Here is a 14,678-nt window from a genome sequence, read left to right on the forward strand (position 1 = left end):
CATTGTTTATGAGAAATTCTTCTCGGTCTTGATCTTGAGCCCTTCGTTCTCCGAATGTACCAGTTGGGTAGATGGAGCAGGTCTAGCTCCACTTCACATGTAAGTGAATCAAAGCTCCCAGACTTTAAATCTCTATTCCAGAGTCACACTGTTAGTTAACAGCAAAAGCAGGGCTAGGCTCCACCCTGATCATTGTGAATTTATTGTGGTCATTGATAAATAGTTCCAAGCTTGCTTTCATTACTGTCCAATAACTTCTTATTTTTCACTGTAGCATCTATCAATGCTGATATATTCAATCAGGAATTAGGAATTGTATTCAACCGTAGTATTAGATGGATATATTCAACTGTATTAGGAATTTCCAGAAGGAATATGAAGAAATACATCAGGATGTAGCTAAATTTTAAATTGCCTCTTAAATTTAATAAACTATTAATTAGTTCTCCAGAAGTTTCTCTGGCAGCTTTCCGTGAAATAGTTCTAAGAGATGGTAACAGGTATTGGGGGTAGAAGTTTCAGGGGTCAGACAAGTTTGGGGGTACTGTTCGAATATAACACGTTTCTTTACGCAGGCCTTCTCAGAGGCTCTAATGCGTGAGTGTGCATTGTGCATTTCCTGGAAGTGCGTGGAATATGCATCATTTGCCACACTGATGTAACTATTGAGTATCCTTTGCGTGATTTATTTTCTTTAAAAGACATTAACTCCTCATTGGTGACTGTATTTCTTTACTCTGAACTCTCACTTTGAGCAATGAAACCACTGTGAATACTTGCTTAAAAATGAAGTTACATATTGTCTATAACATTCTCTCCTAAGAGAGACAGATTCTTCAAACAGCATTTTCAGAATCTCTTTTGGTAAATCAATTTTTAAAAATTGGAATGCAGTTGACCCTGAACACCGCTGGGGTTAGAGGTGCAGACCCACATGTAACTTATAGTTGACCCTCCTTATCCCTGGTTCCTCCATATCCCTGGTTCTGCATCTGGGGATTCAACCAACCCTGGATGGTGTAGAGCTATAGTATTTACTATTGAAATCTGAGTATGAGAGGACCCTCGCGGTTCAAGCTAGTGTCGTTCAAGGGTCAACTGTATATTATCATTAGCCAACCTGAGAGAAATAAGGCACAAACAGCAACAGGGTAAAGGCAAAAAAAAAATTGAATAAGGGGACCTGTTCAACTTTCTTTAAAATAGAAGTGAGGAAATCATAGAGAGGACACTACTGCCACCAACAGAGAGAAGAGTGAGACAGCGTGAGCACGGTGACGAAACCCAAAGAGGAGTGAAAGAACAGCAATGAAAAACTAATGAGAAAGCAACAGACTGACCTGAGCATACATATCCTGACAGTTTTTTCCTCCTGCGTGGTCTCAGTGAAGATCTTGGTAACATGAAAGAAACATGAATAATTTGAATATCTTATTCTTTTTCACGAAATTATTTAAGAAACACTTACCAATCAATGACATTCTTTCTTAACAGGAATTTGTAATGTCATTCCTATTTCACTTTATTTTCTGTACATTATTTTATTACGCTTAGACATTTCAGTCTCCCCATGACATTTTTCTACCTCAGCTTCTTTATTTTGATACCCCAAACTGTCATTAGTGTCGAACGATGGAATAACCTTTACCTTCCAGTTCTGTGTGAAAGAGAAGGTTACCCTTTACTCTCATCATTCAGAGCATAAAAACAAAGCTAAATCTCTAAAATCAGTCTTAACTACTTTTGCCAGTTACCAGTTTTATCCAGTGACAATGAGCTCTTAAGGGATTCTCTTAATTCTTTTATGGTATTAGTGTTGTAGTGTTTGAAATACGTGAGTCGACAGTTGAAACAGAATACACAAGTATAGTTGGCATGTTCAAAAAATGATATTTTAGAGGTGAATCAAAGGACTAGGAATTTTGAACTAGGAATGTAGTAAAGTATTTTTTGAATTAGTTATTGGAATCAGTGAACAGAGAGAGAGGGACAATTTTCCTAACATGAGCAAAGACATAGAGATATGACATAAAAGATGTAGAAGGGATAATTAGTAAATTCACTGGACTCCAGGGGTAGATTCCAATTAGGTGGAAAGATAAGGGGCAACCACCTACATGATGAGAGTCACAGGTGATAGGAAGACCCACTGTGGCCTGTCCAGGATGCCAGAGGCTGAGGAAATGTCCCTGGGCCCAGTGGAAGCAGAGGACCCATGGCTGAGGGAATAGGGGGAGGAACATATAGGTTCCCTGTCATCATCATTCAATTAGTTGGTAAAGGTTAGATAGAAACGTCAAATCTCTTTCCCTTACCTTTTGGCATTGGCTTCTTTTTTCTTTTTCAAATCAGTTTTCTTATGACCTGTTCTCAGACTAGTACAGGCAATTATACAAAACCACAAGATAAATATGCATTCAGTCTGGAACAGGAATTTTACTTATTTTAAGAGTTTACAAGCTATCGCCCAAACCTGCCTGCCACCCATTTCAGTAAATATAATTTTACTGGAATACAGCCACATCATTCGTTTAAGGATCGTGTATGGCTGCTGTGACACTACAGTGGCAGAACTGAGTTGTAGTAGCCAGCAAAGACCATATATGGTCCACAAAGCCTATCAAATGTATTACGTGGCCCTTTACAGAAAAGGTTTGCTGACCTCTGACTTAAGCAACTAGAGGAGGAAGAGTTAACTCATTTAACTGAAAAGTGATTTAAAACAGTGTAGTGTAATATACTGGAGAAGAACAAATAGAAACTTGTGTGGCTTAAATCCCATGTCCATTTCATAAGCTTAAGAACATTGCTTAGGGCTTCCCTGGTGGCGCAGTGGTTGAGAGTCCGCCTGCCGATGCAGGGAACGGGGGTTCGTGCCCCAGTCCGGGAAGATCCCACATGCCGCGGAGCGGCTGGGCCCGTGAGCCATGGCCGCTGAGCCTGCACGTCCGGAGCCTGTGCTCCGCAACAGGAGAGGCCACAGCAGTGAGAGGCCCGTGCACCACAAAAATATATATATATATTGCTTTATTTTTCTGTGGTGAAGTTTCCTCACTACAAAATAGTGATAGAAATAGGGCCTATTATTGTGAGAAGTAAGGTAATTTATGTAAAATTCTTAGCAAGTAGTATTCAGTAAGTGTTGGTTATATTAAAATAAACTTGGAAATACATTACATCGCGATGAAATTACATGAATTGTGGAGATTTTAAAGATAAACCTTGAGACCTCAGAATGTTTGTAGATCGTCAGGGCTAGGACTCCCACCCCTTAGTTAGGAGAGCTTTGGTGGAAAAGTCTGGCAGCACTGCCGTAGGCCATGTGTAGATTTCCTCTCTAAAGGCAGCCCTTACCTGTGGTGTTGGGCTGAACCTCACTGACGATGGAAATCAGAACCTTTGAGGCAGTTCAGTAGTTAAAATCCTGCTGTGCTCCTAACTGTGTTTTTACTTGGCAACTGCTAGCAATTTAGGAATATACCTGACTTGGATTCTGCTTAATTTAAAAAAAAAAAAGGTAACTCCTGATGAAGTGCTTTAAGTTGCATTGGGAAAGCAGCCTTCTTGATAAGCAGGTTAATTAGGTTCCATGAATCCTGAGAGCTACAAGTGTGTGTTTGGTTAAATCAGCAATGCAAATCTTCCCTCTAACAATATTTGCCTTTGGTTTCGCAGACTTGTTATTATCTGTCTCTGATTTTCCAATCCTTTTTGGATGCGTTCTTTGTAATAATAACTGCTGGCTCTGTGCAAGATTCTCTTAGGTTCATGTTAGCTAGTTTTTCTTAGGAAGTTTGGGTTGTGTTACTTGGTGGTATCTAATCCACTTTGGTAAATCTGGGCACTTATTTTCTTACTTTGACATAACGCGACCAAAAAGGCAGTGATGTACGAGAGGAAGAAAGTGTGGCCAAAGTCTTATCTAAATCTTAAATTAGTAAAAGAATTTTATTATTGAAAATTTTAAGTAAATTCCATAAAGAACTCATTTTTGAAGCCCCACGTTTTCTAGTGCCTGCTACATAGTAGTTGCACAATAAAATTCATTCATGTCGATCAAACAAAATACCCTGAGTCTTTGGAGAAAAAAATATAGTAAGAAATATAATATGACATGGTAAATGAAAACAAAGTATGCCTCAATTCTATCAAAAATATATTTGTAATTTGGATATAGTTACATTTTAGTATGTCAGTAACCCCTCATCAGCTTGTTGTTGCTGTATAAAGGATAATAGAATGTCTTTTCAGAAATAGCATAGAGAACCTCTTTCTTGTGAGTCATGAATATACCTATATTTCAGTAGTGGACCATGACCAGACCTGCTATGGGTCAGATAATGAAGGAAAAAACAGAAGTAAAGATTGATTGTTATAGAATGGTAGTAACTGAGGTCTCACTATAGTCCGTTATAGATAGAGCAGGAGGTGGATTCTGGAATGCTAACATGTGCCCTATCACGCAGCCTAATGCTGTAAAAAGCAGTGAGCCTGCAGGCTGAGCTCCTCTGGCCTTACAGATTCCTTACTCCACGTGGAAAGAAGGAGGCCACAGGTTATTTCGTCCACTTACTTTACCTTTATCTCCTGAATGTCCTCTGCCCTGCTCCTTTGCTAATTCCATGGTATTGAAAGCAACCCTAAGCTCTGTTCAGATCCGTTTTCACTGGTCTTTAAACCTTAATTTATCCCATCATTTTCCAGCACGGCTTACCTTCATTCTTCAACCAGCAAGACCTCACCGACTGGTCCAGTCATGTTGTTATATGCAGGCATCTGCCGAGCATCTAACTAAGCTGGTGAGAAAATCAGAAAAACCACAATTACCTTTAAGCGATTATGCAATATGAGGACCACGGCCTCGTTGCTTTCCTGTCAGCCTCCTCTTCCCTTGTTCCCATTCGTCCTCAACTGCAAAGTAACTTTGAGAACTAGACTTATTACATTGTGAGGAGAATCTATTTCATTCATTAAGGCTCCAGGGCATGGGGGTTGGCCAAAAAGTTTATTCAGGTTTTTCATAAGATGTTACAGCAAAACCCAAACAAACTTCTTGGCCAACCCAATATTTAAGAAAAAAAAAAAATCAGAGGCCTGCGTAAAATGAAACAAAAACAAACTATAAATATATGTATATTTCATTAGCTTAGCTTCCTGGTAAATCCACCTTTCTGGCGCCTTTAAAAAATGCATTTCCTAACCCTTACTGTACCTACCTTTGTACTTCTCTGGTCTGTGACACCCCCTCTGCCCCACACCTTCTAGTTTCCACCTTGACAGAGCGACTGAAATCATACACTCCAACACACTAGGGTTGTCTCGCCATACCACTAGCAGCGGGCCCCCTGCCCCCTTAGTACAGTTTAGTACAACTGGTTTCCCTCTCTCTCAAATTCTACCTTCACTTCCATAGCACCACCACCTGACTTGATTTTCCTTTTATTATGTCCTTAGCTAGATTTCTTAATTTCTTGGGGTACCCTAATGTTAATTCTTACCACTCCCCTGCCCAGAGTACAGATTTCTTCACTTCTCTGTTCTTTTTCCTGACTTTGGCTAAGAATTCATACATTATAATTGACCCCATTTCCTCTGAGCAGGTGAGACAAATCAGGTCAACAGCCGGGGCTGTTGGATGATTTGTTGCAAACACAGTGAAGATTTCAAGAAATGCCCCTTTCCCATTACCTTGGGTTTTAGATTATATTGAAATGTCTGATCTCACTGAATATATAAAGTTACTGTGTACTCACAGGTGAAGCACTCCTGGTAAACAAAAATGCTGAGAATAAGTCACATTAAAATAGTGAATATTGGCTCCTTTTTTATTCATGGTTCTATTGAAATTTATTTCTGACCATCCTCTGAATTCCTTATACCCCTTTTAAGTTATGTGGCCGTCTCAAATTCTTGTATCCATATTTCTGACTCAGATAAATGCAGTTTCTTTGCTGGTATTTGTAATATACCAAATTTAATATTAAATTCTATTAGCAAGTTATTGATTTCCTTTTATTTATTAGGGAAAGCAGTCTTAGAGCAGATCCTGGAGCCAGACTGCCTTGGGTTCAAATCCTTGCTCAGCCCTTATTAGCTTCGAGGCTGAGAGCATTGTACTTAAATTCTCTGTGCTTTAGTTTTTTCATCTATAAAATGGACACAGTAACCGTCTTAGCATCATGTTGTAAAGGTTAAAAGAATATATTTATATATAAAGCAAACATCAGCCAATAATAAGTGCTTAAAAATGTTAGCCATCATAATTATTATTTAGTCATTGATTAAATAAGACAAAATCAGTCAGCCCTGAACTGTTTCCTCCTCCTCAGGTATACATGACTTCGTACCAGCTAGATCCATTACAATTTCTATTTTAGGATTTTTTTTTTTTTTTGCCGCTTTTTATTCCAGAACAATTTGATAAATCTTAAAAGTAGAATGAGTAGAATATCAAACCAAGTAATTAGCAAAGTTAAGATTATACTTACTGTTCTGTCCTCAACCATCCAAGTTTAATAATTATTCTTTTGTCTTTCCTGATTTTTCTATAGCATTAATCTATTGTTCTACTGATATATTTTTTAGTAATTTTTTGAAATCATTACAAATATTACTTTTCATGTTACTGCTATATTAGAATCTTTCTGAGTGAAGCTGATTTTTAAATATGGTATTCTCAATTGCCAGTATATTCCAATTTTTGGCCCATCTGTTTGTATATATTTAAAGTCATATGTTAACCACCACTGGGTTTTCTTCAAGGATTTTATTACTGTGTAATTTTCCACATCTGTTTTCTTCAGCATCCTTTTTAAGATAGGAAAGATTAGGTCAGTGAGTCAGCCATTTTATTATTTTCAGTTTCTCACTTGTTAGGCAGCATAATTTTCTTTGTAGTTTCTCTTGCTTTCAACAGGCATAGCTGTGAATGTTCTCATTCTCTCTTATTTGCATATCATTTATTCTTTATCCTTTCATTACTTATCTCTGTAGAAATTCAGTCTAGTTTATTTATAAATTTACCTCTTTGGATAAATTACAAGCCTTTTTATGCTGCTTAGATGGTTGCCTTTATAACTCAAAGGAAAACGGTAGTTAGGATCTTAAGGATTGTTGTTACCTTATTTGGAGTTGGTTGAAAATTTTTTCATTCTGCTTCATCTCTGGATCTGGCAAGCTGTGGCCAATTCCCAATCCTTCCTTCCTTCCTTCCTTCCTTCCTTCCTTCCTTCCTTCCTTCCTTCCTTCCTTCCTCCCTTCCTCCCTTCCTCCCTTCCTCCCTTCCTTCCTTCCTCTTTCTCAGCATGAAGCTTTGAAGCTTCCTGTAACAATTACTTTCTTACAGTAATTATTTTGTTTTCGTTGGCAGTAATGACCTACTGATACCTGGCCAGTCGAAATTGAGTAATTTCTGTAATTTCCATGAGAAGTCCAGATATAATGCTTGAATGATTAGCATTTACATGAGAGCAAGGGAAGAGGAAGATACATAGCGGCTGGTGAAGGAGCAAGTCAACCTCTCTTTTTCTCTGGAAAATGAATGAAATTTATTAATTGCTTCTTCAGATTATAAATGTAATTCATGCTTATTAAAAAGTAACCTCAAGCAATAATAAAATATTTAAAGTGGAGAGTTAAAGTCCACTGAAACCTGTCCCTTAGAGTTAATTCTTGTTTAGCTATATATTGTAAATACTTGGAGTCTTATTTCTGTGATATACAAATAATATTATTCCCTCCCTCCTCCCCAATAATATAATAGTTTTCTGCAACCCGTTTTATTTTCATCTAACAATGTATCATTTCTCCCTGTGAGTCCATATAACTCATTCAATGATAGCAAGTAGTGCCTACTATTAGTTGCAAACAAAGCAGGTGTGGATCCTGCCCTCAAGGAGCTTCTATTCCGTGAGAGAAGACAAGAAAATATCATGGAGTGAGATGATAATACAAAGGGACGATGGGTACCTACTTCAGGCGTTCAGGGGTGAGCGCATTGAGGGGGTTTCATTTAACCCAAGACTTTGTGACCATCTAGAAGAAGAGCATTATAAGGACAAGGGGCAGTCAGTACAATGACTAAGGTGGGAATAACATTGGAAAGTTCGGGGAACAGAAAACAGACAACCGCAAAGGGCATTCAATTTGTGAGCAAGTGGAAGATAGATTTGAGATGGGGTGTGATAAGAAGGCAGGATCTGATCATGAAGGCTAGGGTGGGGATCTCAGATTTTATTTCAGTGTGATGGGTTACCATTAGAAAATTTCAAGTGTGGAAATTATATGACATTACATGATTTTTTTTTTTTGCAGTTTGTTTCATAGTTGATTTCTAGTTTCATAGCATCATGATTGGAAATATATGATGTTTTTAACAATTATTTTTTGCTTGCTTTGCTTTTGAAAGGCTTTTGTTCTTTACTTCACAACTTTGGAATCACAAGAGACATAGTACTCTGCAGCCTAAAAAAAAAAAAATCTTAATAGTACATCATAGCTAAACTTCCAGGTCAAACACCATTGATCTAACATGTTCTTTACAAAATGTAAAATACTCTATCAAACTATTATTCTGTTGATGAACTATCCACATTAAGTCCAGCTCTGTGTTCGTACATACAGAGCTGCAGTGAGCATCTCTACATACTGCTGCTTTTCTCTCTGTAGGATGGATCCTAAAAACAGGAACTGGTTTGATCTGTTTTTACTTTAAAAGATTAATAGCCGCTGAGCTGGAACTAGGGTTGTTACAGTAGTGGTGGAGAAATGTGACACATCAAGGATATGTTTTGTAAGTAGAGCCAACACGTCTTGATGATGGTTCACATGTAGGGTGCAGGGTGTGGAAAGTTCAGGGGAAGGCAGTGGTGAGAGAAAGGAAGAGTTCAAGGGTGACTCATAGATTTGAGTCTTGAGCACCTAAAAGGATTATGGTGCCGTTAACGACTGAGAGAAAAGCAGGCGAGGTGTGGGATGAAGGCCAGGACTTAGGTTCTGGACATATTAAGTTTGAAGGGCCATTTTAATCTGTTCGAATGACTACATAATGTTCTAGTACACAGATGTAGAATTCATTAGCCAATCCTCTATCAATTACCATTTAAGTCCCCTACCCCCAGTTTCTCACCATCATAAACAGTGCTACATTGAATAGCCTTATTTATATAACTTTCTATGCCTATCTGATTTTCTTAGGGTAAATTCCTGGATTCACAGTGCTAGGCCCAAAGGTTTGTGCATTTGATCATCAGAATGCTTTGAAACTACTTTCCCACGGTCCATGTGCATTCATTTTTTCATACTTTCCCTAATATTCCTATGAATAACCGAATGACTCTTGAACTGCAATTATTCTCATAAAAAAAAAAGATGAAACTCCACAGTTGGTCTGTTTTGCCTTCTGTATTTTTCATCTTGGACCGTGGACTGTTTATTCATTTATTCATGAGTTATCACTTATTTTATTTATAAAAAAGGAAAATAAAAATAATTTTATGATAACTCTTCTCTGTATCAGATACCGTATTATGTGCAAGGGGTAAAAATAAATAAATATGAACTGTTTCTTATAAAATCCCTCAAGGAATTTATACTCTGATCTGGAAGACAGACGTAAACCCAGAGTTGAAATACTGTGATTGTCCTTTCCAGCAGGGCTGTCTAGAGTGCGATGGGAGAACACAGGAGGAACATGTGCACGGCTTTGTTTAGGAGTCTAGGGAGGATGGTCTGAAAGGGCTTTCTAAAGGAGAGGACGTCAGAACTGAGCCATTCACTATGAGAGTTAAGCAGGAAAGGGGAAGGGCAGGGCCATGATTCCAGGCAGAAGGCGCAACACCTGCAAAGCCCAGAAGAAGAAGAAATGTAGTGGAAGCACGCTTATCAAAACCTGAACCTGAGAGGTGTTTTCCCCATTATATGTGAGTGATTCACGTTACAGCAATCTTCAAATTGGCATTACCCTGAGAAATGTACAAATCTTAGGTGAAAAACAGTCATTCCAATAGGTAAGTAGAGACACCTCTTCTCTGTGACTTTTTTTTTTTTTTTGGGCCACGCAGCTTGTGGGATCTTAGTTCCCCCACCAGGGATGGAACCCATGCCCCCTGCAGTGGACGTGCAGAGTCCTAACCACTGCACCACCAGGGAATTCCCTCTGTGACTTAATGAATGCTAACTCAGTAACATAGATTTTGTAAATAAAGTTTACATGGTGTTAGCAAAATGTAAAGAAAGAACTGAATGCTGGCATTTCCTATAAATAATATTTGTAGGAAAAGTGGGCTTGGCGAGATATGAAAATGTTTTCAGCGTGGGATTCAAATCATTCTGATGAAAATAAACCAGGTTAATTTTCTCTAACACATTTAATTCTGGCAAGCGCTCTAAGGCTACTACATATGGAAAGAAAGCTAACAGTCAGGCTCAATAGCAATGTCAGCAAACACACCTATATGAATAGACGTTTGGAGGAAAATGTCTTCTCTCTAAAAATAACAAAGATTTTACTTCTACTTAAGAGGAGCAATGGGCCTTAGGGATCTGGGGGACAGTAAGATTGATGTTTCTTTAAGGCAGAGTTTTGAAGCTTCAGGCACAGTTTTCACTGAGCAGAAGTCCATAACGCTTATACATCAAGGGTACTTATGTGATGATTGCAAAAATTGCAGTGAGAATTGACTACAGTACTTAGGCCGACATTTTAGACATTTTCTTCCTGTTCTTTTCAGCAACTGGTTTTATGGCAGGTGCTTCCTATGACATTCGGGAGCAACAACCAGAAATATGGCATCGGGGTGATAATAAGATGAATGGTTGGAGAAGACAATGGTTTCCTGATGCTGTGTTGAAGAATTACCCAACAAGCTTCCCATTTTAAAAGTAAAATGCTATTTCTCTAGGAAGAGAAACAGATATCTGGGACAATGCTTGAAATTAGATCATCATTTATCTTGAAAGTTTAACAATTTTTAAAGAATTATTTTAATGGACTGAGTAGAGGTATATTTTTCTGTTGTCTGTCTGCCCCATCACTTACTGAGTATTTCTTATATCCCTGTTATACTTTGAATGGCAGTATTTAAGATTTTTACATACACCAAGAGAAAAAATTAATTCTTGGTAATATCTATAATTGGAAATACATGAGGTAGAGAGTTCAACTGTTTCCAAACCCAACAGTTATTACCAGCATTTCAACATCCTTGCAAAAGCATTAAGTAGACTGAAATGAATTTTGGTTCTCAAAATTCACATTTTATCTACACTTCTCAACGCCATTCAGTTTCCTTCCTAGCCATTCTTTTTTCTGTCAACACATAAAAAAATGAAAATACAAGTGTCTATTGATAGATAGATAGGTAGATAGATAGATAGATAGATTCTACATATATTTAGTCCAGAAAATTAAAGAACACTAGGTAGGAGAATCACAGTACATTGAATTCATTCTGGATTTGGCGCCTTGTATTCTTTTATCCACTCTTGATATATAAAGTACTTAAAGTGTGGCATATAGCAGTCATTGAATAAATATGAATCATAAATACTCTAAAACATATATAACAGGGACATGAGTCTGTAGTTCATGATAGGTTCTAAAGAAATGTTGATAATGATTCAAAGGAGCTTGTCAAAATTTGATAGCTCCTATCTCAAACAGAGCTCGTGACGGAGCTTACGTCTAGTCAGGGAGGATACACAGGTAACACAAAAGCCCTCTTATCTGGCACAGGTCAGCCTCCGAAGTTGCTCAGGTAGTCAAAGCTCTTGCTCAAGTGTGGAATCATATAAAATGATATATATCTTAAACGCCTCATTTTAAGTTCCATAAAGATAATTTTATTTTCCATCTCTTTTAACGTGATACCAAGGCCTTTTCTTTCTATAATTGGTCCATTGATTATAGTTCTACAACATTTTTCATCCTAAATCACACCAGCTTTGGTTTCTTTAAGTAGATTGAGAAATTAAAGATACTCAGAAAGCGGTCTCGGAGTATAATCCTAGATGTTTATGCTTTTCCCATTCTTTTATGGTTGTCTCACTTTCACCTAATTTCATGAGTGTGTGTATGTCTATGTCTTTCTAAAGCAGTCTCCCCCCTCTTATAATTTTATATAGTGTTTAATTCAACTACCTGTTTACACTGACAAGCAGAATTAGCATAGCTTTCGTTGACTCTGGGTCCCAGAGCTCACCTGGTGAGAGCAGTAGCAAGTGGGCCTGTTAACCGCTGGCATTCCTCACGTGGTGGGCGTCAGGATGTCTCACAGAGGGAGTACAGCGTATCACTTAACCCCAAGAGTCAGCAAAACTAGAAGTCAGTTAGAGAGATCCTAATACCTTCAAAGCATGGTGCCTGGAAATATTTCCATGGCACTATGAAATGCAGAAGGGAATGAGTACTCAAGTGGGCAAGGTATTTACAAAAGAGTAGGGATGACAAAGATGAAACAAATAAGTGCAATCAGGTGTTTCAGTGCTACAGTAGAATGATGTGGCATGCCACAAAGAAAGGAAGGCTGAATCCTGGGGAGGTGGGAGACAAGAACAGGAAAAGATCCACAAAGAAGGTGATATTTGAGCTGAGGCTTTGTGTATGGCGTGGGGGGAGAATAATTTTCTTTTTTCTATTGAAGTATAGTTAATTTACAATGTTGTGTTAGTTTCAAGTGCACAGCAAAGCGATTCAGTTACACATATTTGTGTGTGTGTGTGTGTGTATGTATACATTCTTTTTCAGATTCTTTTCCATTATAGGTTATTACAAGATGTGGAGTAGAGTTCCCTGTGCTCTACCGTAGATCCTTGTTTACCTATTTTATATATAGTAGTGTGTATATGTCAATCCCAAACTCCTGATTTATCCCTGCCACACACACACTATCTCCTCTGCTAACCATGAGTTTGTTTTCTATGTCTGTGACTATTTCTGTTTTGTAAATAAGTCCATTTGTGAGCTGAGTCTTGACTAGGTGTTCCATAGGCACACAAGGAGGAAGAAACCTTTTCAGCGAGAGGATAAAGAGCATAAACAGAAGCACAGAGACATTATTTAGCTTAGAGTGCATTCCGGGGACTGTGAAGTTTTTGCTATGCTGGAAACCAAGGTTGCAAAGTAGTAGAGAAGTGTGACAGAGGAGGAGAGAGAGAAAGCCTAGTAGTTAGGAGGGGGGAGATCACGGCAAGCCTTGCCTGGATAGATGGCCTCATGGGGTGGAGTCTTGTAGGTCAGGAGTAACAAACTCAAATGCCCACAGAGACCAAGCAGGTAGCATAAATTAATAAAATAAAGGTCAGCATTCTTGGTTAATCTTTTCTTTACCCATTTTGATAGCACCATCCAAGAAATATTTGTCTTTCTTTATAACACTACCCTCAGTAAAACAACAGTGTAAGCCTTCAGTAGAATGCCAGCCGGTACTGTACTTGAGTGTTAGGGACAGAATCAGGAGGGGCAGGGACCGTGTCAGACTGGCGAGCACGTGCTCCCTGTGAAGGGATCAGCCATGTCTCAGGTCCTCTCAGTTGGCGCCATGTGGAACTGTGGGCCTGATCTGATTTTTCAAGATAAGCTGAAAATCTGGGTTTTTATTTAAAAACCTCCCAAGTTTTAAATGCTAGTGACTGGTTTTGCAAGTTTTTAGAGTATGCAAATCAACACCACACTGAATGCGTAGTAGTGTATTCAGAGAAAGCCTTTGAAGAGTTTCGAGCACGGGAGCAACAGGGTCCCCTGTTCCATTTGGGAAGAGCCGGAGTCCAGAAGGTGAGCAGAAGACTTGCTCTTGGAGGTTTTGGTAACGGTCCAGGCAACAGTTGATCCGGACTTGAAGGGCGATGTGGGTGGCCGAGTGAAGAAAAGGAGCAGGAAGCGTAACATACGGCAAGTAGCTTATGATAAGCCTTCAAAGGCGGCATTTTATATCTACACACTAACTTAAAATAGAAATTGATGCCATAATGAAACAGGAAAAGCAACATTTTCTGGAGAAAAAATAAGAAAAAAAAAGTATGGGCTAGGTATGAACTGGTAGGGAAGATGGTCATGTAAAAGGAAAGATGTAGTTGAGGCATAGAGAGGGGAGTTTTAAAAATAAAAGAACTATGGAGTTGTTGGAAAGATTTAATCCTTAGGATATTTTATTTACAAAGTACTAGAAGCCACAAAAGAGGCTTTCCATTAAAGAATTTATTATTTCACATAACAGAACATCTAGAGGTGGCTGTTGAAGTGAGCAGCTCGATGGTATCGTGAAGGACCCCAGTGTTTGCCTCTCTTTCTCGCTGTATTCAGTGCATTGGTCTCTTAGGCTGGACCACCTCAGGATACAGGATGCTGCCACAGAGCCAGCAACCTATGCAGAGGACACCATCCGGAGGCAGAAAGAAGTTTTTAAAGCAAATAGGCCATCTGAGAAAGCCTGTTCTTATGTCTCGGTCCACCGAAAATAGTATCGCATACTCATTTTAAATATGTTGCTGGAAAAGAGAATGGAATTATCATGACTGACTAATTGAAGTTTACTCCTGAGATAGAAGGCTGTCACCTTTCCAGAACACAGGGGGTTGGCCTGACAAAGACAACCAACATTGCCTCCTCAAGGGAATTTGGTAACGTGGCCCTTGGAGTGTTGTAAGATGTGATAAACAGGAAGGTAGGTTGACGGTAGAGG

The 14,678-nt window shown here is 38.6% G+C and overlaps 1 protein-coding gene across 3 annotated transcripts in view; it reads left to right on the forward strand.

The window, feature by feature from the left end:
- Positions 1 to 14,678, forward strand: part of WDR7 (WD repeat domain 7) — a 376,910-nt gene that overhangs the window by 304,763 nt on the left and 57,469 nt on the right. The gene's annotated exons all lie outside the window — the stretch shown is intronic.

Source organism: Grampus griseus (genome assembly GCF_964374135.1).
Source record: "Grampus griseus genome assembly, chromosome: 12".
NCBI lineage: Eukaryota > Metazoa > Chordata > Mammalia > Artiodactyla > Delphinidae > Grampus > Grampus griseus.